Source organism: Onychostoma macrolepis, chromosome 01 (genome assembly GCF_012432095.1).
Source record: "Onychostoma macrolepis isolate SWU-2019 chromosome 01, ASM1243209v1, whole genome shotgun sequence".
In the NCBI taxonomy this organism is placed as follows: domain Eukaryota; kingdom Metazoa; phylum Chordata; class Actinopteri; order Cypriniformes; family Cyprinidae; genus Onychostoma; species Onychostoma macrolepis.
Window position 1 is genome coordinate 3,903,358 of NC_081155.1, and position 13,166 is coordinate 3,916,523.

At 35.7% G+C, this 13,166-nt stretch overlaps 2 long non-coding RNA genes across 2 annotated transcripts in view; one reads left to right on the forward strand and one right to left on the reverse strand.

Annotated features, from left to right (window-relative positions):
- Positions 1–2,404: 2,404 nt before the first annotated feature.
- Positions 2,405–13,166, reverse strand: part of LOC131547811 (uncharacterized) — a 181,390-nt gene continuing 170,628 nt past the window's right edge. The window contains exons 3-6 of the long non-coding RNA XR_009273020.1: positions 4,571–4,659; positions 4,302–4,481; positions 2,853–2,989; positions 2,405–2,607 (exon numbers count right to left, since the gene is read on the reverse strand). This is a non-coding gene — a long non-coding RNA (uncharacterized LOC131547811). The remainder of the gene's footprint in view (positions 2,608–2,852; positions 2,990–4,301; positions 4,482–4,570; positions 4,660–13,166) is intronic.
- LOC131547816 (uncharacterized) lies at positions 9,923–12,031 on the forward strand. The gene is made up of 3 exons (XR_009273021.1): positions 9,923–10,929; positions 11,008–11,130; positions 11,561–12,031. It is a non-coding gene; the product is annotated as an uncharacterized LOC131547816 (long non-coding RNA).

The window sequence follows — 13,166 nt, forward strand, 5'->3', positions numbered from 1 at the left end:
GAAACCAGCATCTCCATAAAGCTTGTCAACAGAAGGAAGCGTGAAGTGCTCTAAGATTTCCTGGTAGATGGCTGCGTTGACTGTGGACATCAGAAAACACAGTGGACCAACACCAGCAGATGACATGGCAGCCCAAATCATCACTGACTGTGGAAACTTCACACTGGACTTCAAGCAACATGGATTCTGTGCCTCTCCACTCTTCCTTCAGACTCTGGGACCTTGATTTCCAAATTAAATGTAAAATTTACTTTCATTTGGAAAGAGGACTTTGGACCACTGAGCGACAGTCTAGTTTTTTTTCTCCACAGCCCAGTTAAGACGCTTCTGACGTTGTCTCTGGTTCAGAAGTGGCTTGGTAGCCCTTTTCCTGAAGACGTCTGAGCGTGGTGACTCTTGATGCACTGACTCCAGCTTCAGTTCTCTCCTTGTGAAGCTCTCCCAAGTGTTCGGCTTTGCTTGACTGTATTCTCAAGCTTGTGGTCATCCCTGTTGCTTGTTCACCTTTTCCTACCCAAATTCTTCCTTCCAGTCAACTTTGCATTTAATATGCTTTGATACAGCACTCTGTAAACAGCCACATTTTTCAGTAATGACCTTCTGTGACTTACCCTCTTTGTGGAGGGTGTCAATGTTTGTCTTCTGGATCATTGCCAAGTCAACAGTCTTCCCCATTATTGTGGTTTCAAAGAACAAGAGATACCTAGAATTTATACTGTAGGGATGGTCATTTATTCAATCTCAAATGTAAATATTCTAATGTTTTGAGATACTGATTTTTGACTTTTATGAGCTGTAAGCTCTAATCATCAAAATTAAAAGAAATAAACATTTGAAATATATCAGTCTGTGTGTAATGAATGAATATAATATACAAGTTTCACTTTTTGAATGGAATTAGTGAAATAAATCAACTTTTTGATATTCTAATTATATGACCAGCACCTGTATGTTGTTTCTTATGCTCAAATAGCGTTTAAAAAGCTTATTTTTTCAGGCTAGACCAGCCAATGCGCATGCGTAGCTCCAACGCGCTTATGACTGTGCATGCGCATTGGCTGATCTAGCCTCAGGTTTCTATGGGAACTGGAGTTTCTAACGGCTGCTGCAGTGACATTCTGGGTGCGTCTCAATCAGCTCACTTGTTCAGTAGTCAGGGCACTGATCAGGGAGTCGGCCATTTTAAGGAAATTAACAATCGCGAAATCCTTCCAGAGCACTGGAACATTCGCTGCCTGAAAAATACAATGCACCGCAAAAAATAGGGAGCATCGGCGCTCACTATGCTCCCTTACCGGAAATAAGTGACATTTCTGAAGCTTTAAACATAAACCACACGAGCCAACTCGATAAATATGACACGCGATAGAAGATTTAAAAAGTGTCCGAGTTACGTCCGCCTTGCTCTGTCATGCTGATGTGTGCCAAAAAACTCTTGTGACGGCACAGCTGAATGCTCATTGGTTCAGACAACCGTGATGCTGCATTCTCTTCTAAATGTTTTTTAAATCTGATTTCATGCTATATTTAAATTGTGCATGAATATTCCCAAACACTTTGACAGTGCGATATCTGTGTGAGATATGTGATTGTTGTCATTTTCTATAAAAATCTAAAATACATGTTTGAATTAAAATAAAAATGGATGATAAATATGCCTTTCATATAGAATTAAATAGGAAGCACTTTGAGTTTCTTGTTCATCATATTTATATTCATATAAAAGCAACAGAACTGAAATACTAGGTGCGTTCGACTTAACGTAGCGCTGCGCAGATCGATCAAATTCTGACTTGAAGCAGTGCATGCCGGTTGGAAATTTTGTCCAACTTGAGATGGAGCCGAAACCATGTGACTGTCACGTGTGGCATCAAAGTGCCGCGAGAGTGTTTCGAGAGCATTTTTTGAATAGTAAAATCTTTTTTTACTGTAGTCGCAACGTTATAATGAGTCCTGTTTATCAAAAACACTGATAAAAGCATATGTACCCCCACTTTATTAGTATTCCTTTACAAAAAATTACTGCAGTTTTTAAAAAAAAAATTAATACTGCAGTTTGTTACTGCATTATTGCTGTTTTACTGCAATACATCTGATGTACTATTGAAATACTGCAATACTACTGCAGTAGAGCTGTAGTATTACTAACAAACAACTGCAATAGAACCGCAGTATTACTGCAATACAGCTGAAGTAGTACTACAATTATACTGCAATAAATCTGCAGTAGTACTGCAATATATAATACAACTGAAGTACAATTCAATACAACTGAAGTGCAATACTAATAAAATGCTGTACAATAACACTGAAATGCAACAAGAATATTCAGAATAACACGTTTTATTTGCACACAACTCCAATATAATAAATTAAGGTACAAAACAACAGTGAATGTCTCAAACAGAAATGCAACAAATTATTTTACTATTCTTTAAACTTTAAAATAACAGGCTGTGAGTTACACCAAATGTACTTAGTGTTTACTTAGAAATCACGCAATCATGCACATTATTCAGGCAGGTTTCATTTTTTGAAGAGGTTATCCTCATTGTTCTGCTTGGACTGCCTTCATCTCAGATGTGGAAACACTATTTTTGATGTAGTCTGGAAAAAGAAACAAACAAAAACTATCAGAAATTCTCAAGTTTCAGTTACACTTTTCACTACAGGCATATTTAATAATCTTGTGATGTCACCAAGTGTTTGTGTAAAGTATTCATACTACTCCCAGTTTGTAGACCAGTTCTGACCACATTGGTCAGCATTAACAATGTCTTTGAACACTCCAGGTAACAGAAATTAAAAGGTTGGTTCACCCCAAAATGAAAATTCTGTCATCAATAACTCACCATCATATCGTTCCAAACCCACAAGTCTTTCGTTCATCTTCAGAACACAAATGACGATCTTTATAATGAAATCTCAGAGCTTTCTGTTCCTCCACTGATAGTCCATGCAGCTACCCCTTGCACAATAACATGCATTTCTGGAAAAAAGCATAGACACAATCATGTTTAAATACTGTACAGAGTCTTCCACAATTATTTGCCCTCTTTATCATTTTGGTTTTTCATTCAAAATTCTAACCTTAAATAAAAAAATAAATAATAATTGAAAAATATAATTTACAAATATATGTAAATATACTATTAGAATACAGTATATAGAATATATGTGTTCCACAGTTATTGTGCCCCCTTCATTTAATACTGTGTGTAGCCTATAACTCTCTTCACACATAAGTGCTAATCCATGGCTAGGTGTGCATTACATGATTTTAATGCATGAGGTGGAGGCAAAGAACCACCCGACATGAAACGGGTTGCCTCCATTGAAGTCGATTTAAATTGTGTAATACACACCTGTTAAAGCTAGGTTAAAAAATTAAGTTAAAGCTACTCTTAAAGAGATAGCTAACCCAAAAATGAAAATTCTGTCATTAATTAGTCACCCTTGTGTGGTTTCACACCCGTAAGACCTTCATTCCTCTTTGGAACACAAACAAAGATATTTTTAAAGAAATCAGAGAGCTTTCAGACCTTGCATAGACAGCAACGCAACTTACACATTCAAGTTCCAGAATGGTAGGAAAGACATCGTTAAAGTAATTCAGGTGACTCCAGTTGTTTTAACTCAATTTTATGAAGCGATGCGAGTGTTTGCGTCCAAAAAAAAAAAAAAACTAATTTACCACTTATTTACAAAAAATATTGATCTGTAGTGTGCATTCATGAGAGCATCACAACAGATGAGTGTTGTGTTCATGCGACAGAAGACTAAACTGAGGTTAAACCACTGGAGTCACATGGATTACTTTCACAATGTCTTTCCTACTGTTCTGGAACTTAAATGTGTAAGTTGCGTTGCTGCCTATAGAGAGGGGTCAGAAAGTTCTCAGATTTCATCAAAAATATCTTAATTTGTGTTTTGAAGATGAACAAAGGTCTTCGTTCGGGTTTGGAACGTCATGAGGGTGAGTAATTAATGACAGAATTTTCATGTTTGGGTGAACTGTCCCTTTAATGTTTGTGGAGTACAATTTGGCTGGAAGGATAAAACCAAGTTCATTTTCATTAGTTTGTTTGGTTACAGGTCATTAGATCTAGCGTTCTGACTGTATGTGTGTGCTACAGTAAAAGCCACACATAAATTTAGAATGGTGACTGAACTGATTATAATTATCTAATGCATTGATTGACTGGAAGGTGTGCATTAAAACAATGAGAGAGAATCAAAGAGTCCTGAAGCAAACTGTTGAGAGCTGATGTTAAGCTGATATTATATCTAGATTTCTTTACCTTTCCACTGCCTCAGCTCTCTCTCTGTTTTCATACTGAATTGGCACTAATATTGTGATCTTCTTTTAGCTCTTTGACTTCATTTAACTCCTCGATCTCATGTCTGAAGATCTCTTCCATGCTGAGGAGACAGAGGACTTATACACTTGATTTCTCCAGCACTCCCACTGGTCTTAGTTTCTGAAATACAATAGCAGTTATTATGTATTATAAACTATAAAGATAATAGTTAATAAAAGATCAAATAAATAACGTAGATTACTGCTCACCATTATTTGAGTGCTTGTTTCACCAGAGTCATCATCCTCTGTTGAATTATATTTTTGGTCTTTATTTTAGTTGTTACCAGTACATTTTCCTGAAAATAGCAATCACACACTAAAAAAAATGTTCATTTCCACACATTAATGTCACACTAAACATAAATGCTGGTGTACAGTGCTGTGAAAAAATTAATCCTGATTAATTCTATTTCTGTGTATATCCAGTACTAAATATAGTCAGATATATTTTAATTGCTTTACAGTGATAAAAAGAAAAAAATAATGATGCAAACAAAATTCACTTCTGCTGTGAAGCAGCTCTAAACAGTAAAAAGTATCATTGTTCAGTTGAAATCAGTGTTGACTGATCAGTGTTAAAAATCATCAAATATAAAATTATTCCAATGCATCTACATAGCAGTTGTGCAGAAAACAGTGGTGTCATCATCTAGCTCAGTTCAGTCCTCATCCAATAGTGTCAGTGGAGTCAGATCAATAATATTGCTGAATAATATGTGTCCCCAAATAAGCACGCCAGAAGTCGACAGTGGCAAGGAACCCAAACTCTGTCAGGTGACATGGGCTGTGTTCGAAATGCCATACTATCATACTACCCTTACTATTTCTGCAGCATGCAGTATGTATGCTGCGCATAGTATGCAAATTTTCTGTATGCATGAAATACCCGGATGACCTGCTATAATTGCCAGAATCTGCTAAATATAACTGAAGTACACTGAAATCAGTACAGAAGCTGTGTTCCCAATTGCATACTATCATACTACCCTTACTATTTCTGCAGCATGCAGTATGTATGCTGCGCATAGTATGCAAATTTTCTGTATGCATGGAATGCCCGGATTACCTGCTACATTTGCGGAAATTTGATGTATGCATCCGAGGACTCTGCGTGGGATACTGTTTCCCAGAAAGCAACGAGCTCCATGTGACGTTTCATCTTCAAACAAGTGAGTGAACTGGAGGCGGGGAATAGTTATAAATGTAAGACTTGTATATGTACGTATATACAGGTAAACTACAAACCATCGCTGTGCATGTAAAAACAATATCATTAGTAGGACATAAATTGTACTTTAATCTCCACGGCACGTTTCCGATCAAGTCAAATCACGTCACCTTTATCTCTGTAGCGCTTTATACATTGTTTCAAAGATAAATAGTAGTAATATTAATATTGCAGTAATATAATACAGTATATAAATAAAGTTAATATTTCAATTATGCAAACATAATTAAATTCTGCTGTCAAGCAGCTCTAAAAAGAAATGGAATGTATTTACTCTAAGGACAAATAGACCAATTTGTTAGCCGAGGCTTTTTACATTAACTCCGCCCACCAAAGCCTGGCTGCGATCAACAGCACTGCAAAAGACACGTGTATTCTTGTAGTATCAGTGGCGCAGTGAGTAAAAGACGTGAAACGTGTGCTATTGATGCGAGCGATCCGAGTTCGAGTCTGGCTTTTGTCAATCTCGTGCAACTCCTTTTCCCATCACATACCAGATCAGAAAGGCATTTGTTTTCAATAAAAAATTAAGTAAATATTTGAAAAAGTGGAAATTAAATGCCTCATTAATAATACCACTGTTTAGCTGTAGGTAGGTTTGTGTCCCAATAAAGTGGTGTTCATCAAATAAAATGTATGATAATTTACGCTCAATAAGTTATTGCACACTGTTTGATAATGTACTACAGTACTGAAGTATAAATATCTGCCACCTAACTATTTACACACCTGTTGCTAAAGAAAATGCTGCTATTTTAGTGTAAACAGAATTTATCATTAGTTGCACTTAGTGTAACTAGAATATATCACTTTTTCCAATTAGTGTAACTAACAAAAATATCAATATTCAGTTAAAGACAGCTCAGTGTTGATTCAGTTCTGTCCAATAGCCCATGTAAAGTTCTTCAATTATGAGTGAGTTCAATTGGGCAATATAGCATTGTTTACTAATATGAAGCCTTATAACAAGCCTTTGTAAAAAGAATAGTTAGCACATTTGTTTGTAAGGTAACAACCTTGACAGCTGTGCTGAATTAATGTTTGTGTTTGTCATGTGACAATTAAGCATACTACTCTGAAACATATGTTGCTTATTATATACTGTTTCACACACTATTCTTTAAAAAACAGTAGGCAGTATGCACTGTGTACTGGGCAGTAAGCAGTAAGCAGTAAGCAAGTATGCCATTTCGAACACAGCCATGGAGAAAGAAAGGGCGGCGAATAGGCTACAGGATGGGAGGGAAAAAACACCTGCAAAGAAAAAATGAATAATTTTTTTTTTATCACTAAACTACTGTCATAAAAAGTTATAGTTTTGTATATACATAACTCCTGAATAAGAATTCAAATGTGTTTGGACTGATTTAAAAAAAAAAAAAAGAGTTTTGAACAAATTTGATTGGTTTGTCGATAGTGAGCGCAAATGCAGGTGATAAGCGGTTTTATTAAGCGAGTCATTGAGTCGTTCATTCAAACGGCCGATTCATCAAGAATGAGACCGAGGCTGTGTTCGAACTGGCATACTTGCTTACTGCTTACTGCCCAGTACACAGTGCATACTGCCTACTGTTTTTTAAATAATAGTGTGTGAAACAGTATATAATAAGCAACATATGTTTCAGAGTAGTATCCCAGTCAACATGTGAGGTCACGCGATGATCACAGTGACAATCACAGTGTGAGTAATATATGAGCTCATTGTGAACTCAAAATGTTGAGCAGGTTGAGAGGAAGCAGATCAAATATCAGTCGCTGCGGGACATTCTACTTCCTGTTTCTCAACACTATCACAGAGATATCACAGTGCTCTCACATGATGAGCTCATGAATGCACGCCCAGCTAACAGATTTCTGTTATAAGATACAACTGAAACATACGTTACCATCGTGGTGAGTAGTGTTTTCTTTAGTTGGGCTCTTGACCCTTGACTTTATAACATTATATATTTTTGGGGGCTGCTGTAACTGTGTTTGTAAAGCACATTTGTTATGGCAAGAAAAACCAAAAAGACTGCAACCAGGTGATATTGGTTTGTTGCTGATGATTGCAAAGCAGCCATCACCTATGCTCAATATACAGTCTCGGTGAGGTTTTATTAATTAACACTTTCTAAATAAAATAGTTCTGTGTTTATATAGTATAGGATCCAGCAGTCTCATAATCAGTTATGAAGGATTATAAAAGCATAAGACACAAACATTATTAACTACCCTCTCATTTAAAAACAAGTGAGACATCAAGAATCGGTGTATGAATCTCAACAATGGTGACAATCAAAAGCGTCATGCTGCAATGCATGCTGGGTGCCTAGTCTCTGTGCAGTGAGTGCACTTTGACCTCACATTAGTATGAGCACACAGTGAGGGCGCTGTGAGGTTACACTTTTAGCTCACTGTTACCTCACACTGTGACCTCATCACGAGTATCCTGTGAGATCATGGTGACATCACTGTGAGATCAAATTGTTGACTGGGTGACAATAAAGTTGACAGGACTTACAAAAACAAGTGCAATAAACATCATTTACGTTTTGTGAACTTAAATTGTGAAGTTGTCTTAACTAAGAATAAAGCTGAATAGACTAAAGTGCAATGAACAATATCACTTTAAAAATTTAAAATGACAAGTTCACTGTAAAACCCGACTAGTCACGTTAACTCAAACCGTTTGGGTAAACCAATTCCCTTTGGCTTAAACCATGTAAGTTTTAAAACTTGCAGTTAAGTAATTAAGTGATTAATTAAGTGCTGATTGAGCATTAGTGATGAACACCTGCTGTTAACAAACACAATCACTGACAGAAAGAGAAACACAACAACTGACTTTAGACACATGCTTAGATGAAATCAACTGAAATAAAATACATTAAATCTCAAAATCTGATTAAACAACCCCACAAACAGCATCACCAGCTCCACTTATTAATAACCAGACTGACTTTATTTCTGTCAGACATCTACAGAAGATCTTATTGAGAATTAACTAAGGTTTAGATGTTGATTTATTGTTTCATTTGAAGTAACCATGTTAGAGATCAGTGTCTGCTTTAGTTGGGCTCTTGACCCTTGACTTTTGTGTTAGCTGTTTTTTTCTCTCTGGCTGTTGTAACCATGTGTTCTTCCAGCATGTTTATTACAAGTCAAAAGCCTAGAGAAAATAATCAGTAGTTGGTTGTTATTTGTTTATAATGACGATCATTTGTTAGTGAACTGATCTCATTTTAGCGTTAACATGGATGTATTGTGTGTCTAATCTCTGACTCAATGGATGTTGTATTGATTATAGTAAAAGTGATTCTAAGAGCCACTGGTTCTGCGACAGTCAGTTGATATAAAGGACTTTCCAAACAGTTTGTCCACAAAAAAAGTTTTAATCTATGGGAGCAATTAGACTCACACAGACATCAAGAATCAGCTTGTGAACCTCAACAATGGTGACTATTACATTTTTTTTTTTTTTAATCATGCTGCAATGCATGCTGGGATCCATGGATGAGTTTTGTACTATGCTAGTACCCAGCATGCATTGCAGCATGATTTAAAATGTAAAAAAAAAAATTAATAGTCACCATTGTTGGTGACACAATTTTAAGTTGGTTCAACTTCTTTTTTTTTTTACAGCACTGTAAGCCTATAGGCCTGAAGTTCAGTAAACTCAAAAAGCTTTGCAGCTGGTTGCTTTATTTTTTTAAGTTAACTCAACTTTTATTTTTTACAGTGTAGGATCTGAACCAACTAAGAGGGACGCCAGTAATACCTATGGAGTGGAGTCTGTCTAGGAGAACTTGATGATAAATTGTATCAAAAGCTGCGCTTAAATAGAGTAGAATAAGTATAGTTAAAAGTCCAGAGTCGGCTGACATCAGCAGATCATTAACAACTTTAACCATGGCCGTCTCTGTACTATGCAAAGCGCGGAAACCGGATTGGAATTTTTCAAACAAACTATTTTTTAAAAGATGATAGTGAACCTGAGATGCAACAACTTTTTCCAGGATTTTTGAGAGAAAAGGTAAATTGGAAATTGGACGAAAGTTGGAAAAATTATTAGGGTCGGCTTAAGTCTTAGAGTAATAACAGCAACCTTAAAAGAGAGACTGTCCTCCTCCGAAAAACGACCCCATAGGTCGTTTGTGCAAGCTGCGTATTACGACCTATTATTACGTTTTTAAATCTAGCGCCCTCTAGCAGCCTTAGAAATTACGACAGTCTCGTTTGTCTGGTGTGTCGTCATCAAATGACCTTTGACTGTCGTTACCATCGTTACTAATTAAAAAAGGAGGAGTGACCCAACAATTCACCGTACGTCGTTGTCCAGGTATGTTCATTATTTTATTTTATGTTTTGTTTTTTAAGGTACCGTTCTGATTGTCTGCAATTAATGTGTAAGCAAGTGCAGTTTGACGTTTTCTTTACAAATCAGTTGTGAATGCCTCTGAACTAATGTAATTATCACAGTGCTGTTAAATGCCCAGTGGCCACAACACTTTTTACCATAGTAACTGTCGTTTTACTGTGGTATTTGTAGTTAAAACACAGTAAACACAATACTTACCATGGTTTTACCACAGTAGCTTTGGATAAAATAGTCTGCTATGTAAATTTAACAATGTTTTTACTGCACACTATTTGAAAAGCACAACACTAACCATGATTTTACTATAATTACTGTGTTTGTGTACTCTTTGTAGTTAAAGCACAGTACACAACACTTAACATACTTTGAAAACTGTGTTTTTACCGTTTAATGTTACTATTTGTAGTTAAAGCACAGTAACACAACATTTACCATGTTTTTACCACAGTAACGTAGTTTTAATGTGGTATTTGTAGTTAAAACACGGTATCCGCAACACTTACCTTGTTTCACCACAGTAACTGTGTTTTTACTGTGTACTATTTGTAGTTAAAGCACAATAACACAACATTTACCCTGTTTTTACCACAGTAACGTAGTTTTAATGTGGTATTTGTAGTTAATCACATAACTTGCCATGCCTTTAATACTTTTATGTAAAAAAAAAAATGTAATTCAATATTTTTTTGTCTTGCAGTTTCTTCAGATCACATACATCTCCATCTCCTACAACAACCTTTAGTGTCCAGCAGCTGTTTATCAACAGCTCTCTCTCTCTCTCTCTCTCTCTCTCTCTCTCTCTCTCTCTCTCTCTCTCTCTCTGTCAGCTTTTCCTTGCCTATTTTTCTGAACTGTTATTCATAATTAATTTACACATTTTTTCTCTCTTTCTTCCTTTCTCTTTTTCATCATGGCGTATTTTCAAAGCTCAGAATTGAATTTTGATCGGTTATGTCAAAAAGCTGCTAATATTAACAGGTAACTAGTACTGGAAGCTCAGTGTTGAACCTGAAGAAGCTGCCAAAGGTTCAACATTTTCTGTTTTCTTTGTTTCAGCTAAAAAGGAAGACCAAAGGAAAGCCTGTTGAACTCTTGTCTTGTTTGTGGAGAGGGATGAATTTGGCCATCTTGTGTGTTTACGGAGAAGACCAAAAGCTGCAAAGGCAAACATTTCCAATGGTACGTCTGTGTTGGTCTTAACCCTTTGACTGAACTTTACGGCAGTTACATTTTGCACAGCATTTGATGTTTCTTAAACTTTGGTTTACATATCCCACGGCCCCTTCAGGAAGAGTCCTCAACAAAGTCTTACGCTGTCCGTGTTGATTTTTATTGAACACATCTGTCTAAGCAAGAGTCTGGAAATGCTAGTTTAACTTGTCACGTGACAAATCAGATCTTCAATTAAGTTGGCCAAATCAGATCACTTAAAGCTGTTCACACCAAGAACATTAACTATATTGAGAACCATTTAGCATCCACACCAACAGACAATAACATTCTATTTATTATAAGCACGCTCTATAGTTGTGTTGTTGTCTGCCATTTGTTGTTGTCAATATTTTAATTGTTCATCATGTGATAAATTCTCTTTCTTTCTGTGTTGCAGGATTTCTCACATACTACTCCTTCAGCTCTCCACAATATCAGCCCTTTCAAAAGCTTCCACATCTCTGTCTCTCTCTCTGCTCTCACATCTGCTCTCAGTCCTTTACTACCAACTTCCAGTCTTAGCATGTCTACGTGTATAAATTCTTCAGTCAACACTCCCATCTCTACTGTGAGCACCTCTGTCGCTATCACTATGACTTTTATAATTATAATTATCAACCATTTTAATTTGTCTTGCATATAGTCACAATAGAAGAAACAATGATTACAGGAGATACATTTTTAGCCTATTTGTTCATTAAAGGGAAAAAAATAACGTCTTTTCAATTGGAGGCTCAACTTCCAGTTTGTAAAATATTATTTGGCATCTTATAACGTTTTTCTATAAACAAACTCTCTTTTTCTTTTTGAATATTAGACAGTTTTTTTTTTTTAAGGGGTCTCCAATTGCATACTTTTTAGTTACATGTTTGTTTCATGTACCCATTAATTACTTTATCAATCAGTCATTGATTTAAGTTGTTATATTTCACTGTAATTGATTACTTTTTTGCAGATACATTTTCATAATCAACTACTTTTTTTTTTTCTGTTTTTTTTTTTTCATAGTGACACAAACTAGAGAGAGAATGTTGTTCTGGGCACTATGTTTGTCTTGGAAACGTTTGACATATCAATAAACACTGAGAAATGACTACAAAGTGTGTGATTCATATTTTATTATTATTATTCCTATTGTTCAACTGGCACATCTAAGATTGGCAAGATTGTAGGGTCCATTTCCAGGGAATACAGAGGTGATTAATTGTATAACTTTAATACACTATAAATACACTGTAAATGTTACAGAAGCCAAATTGATGGTGTTTGAATAATTATGAGAGTTGTAGTTTTTTTGTAAGCAAATGAAAGTATAGGCAAACCTTTGAGTTTAAATATTGTATATTAATTAATGTTAGTGTAAACAATGTATACAATGGAAACCATTACACCCTTGTTTAAAAAATAATAATAATTAATAAAAAATCACTGTAATCAACAAGTCTATTGCTGAATTAGGTTAACCACACGATGCAATCTGTTGTTGCAGTTTTATATTGAGTAGAGACAAATAAATCTTTATCTTGTTATCGGTCCATTCACTACAAGAACCCGGAAGATGACCATATATGGACAAGTAAGTGTGACGCCTCTGCTCAACTGGGTTGCCATTGGCTTTGAACTTCTCTTGGCGCTCGCAGAACTCACTGTGATTCGACTATCTTTTAACCCAAATTAAAAAACGCTTAATGTTGCAAAGTACGTTTTGCTGTTATTAATGCGTCAGTAATACCTTCAGTTAACAATTAAGTGTTGCTATTTCGTGAGAAATCAGCTCTTTACCGAGATCGTAACCCTAACCCTAAGCATAACTTCATTGAACTACAAATAGGTTTTTTTGCGTTCAATGGATAGAATGGCAGAGGCTTATGGGTAATGTAGTTTAAAATGTTTAATAATAATTGGGGAAAAATACAATCTTTTTTTGAACAAAGGTGTATCTAAACATGTTCATTGTGCAACCATCTATGACATATTTAAGAGACAGGCTGAAATTTGGTATT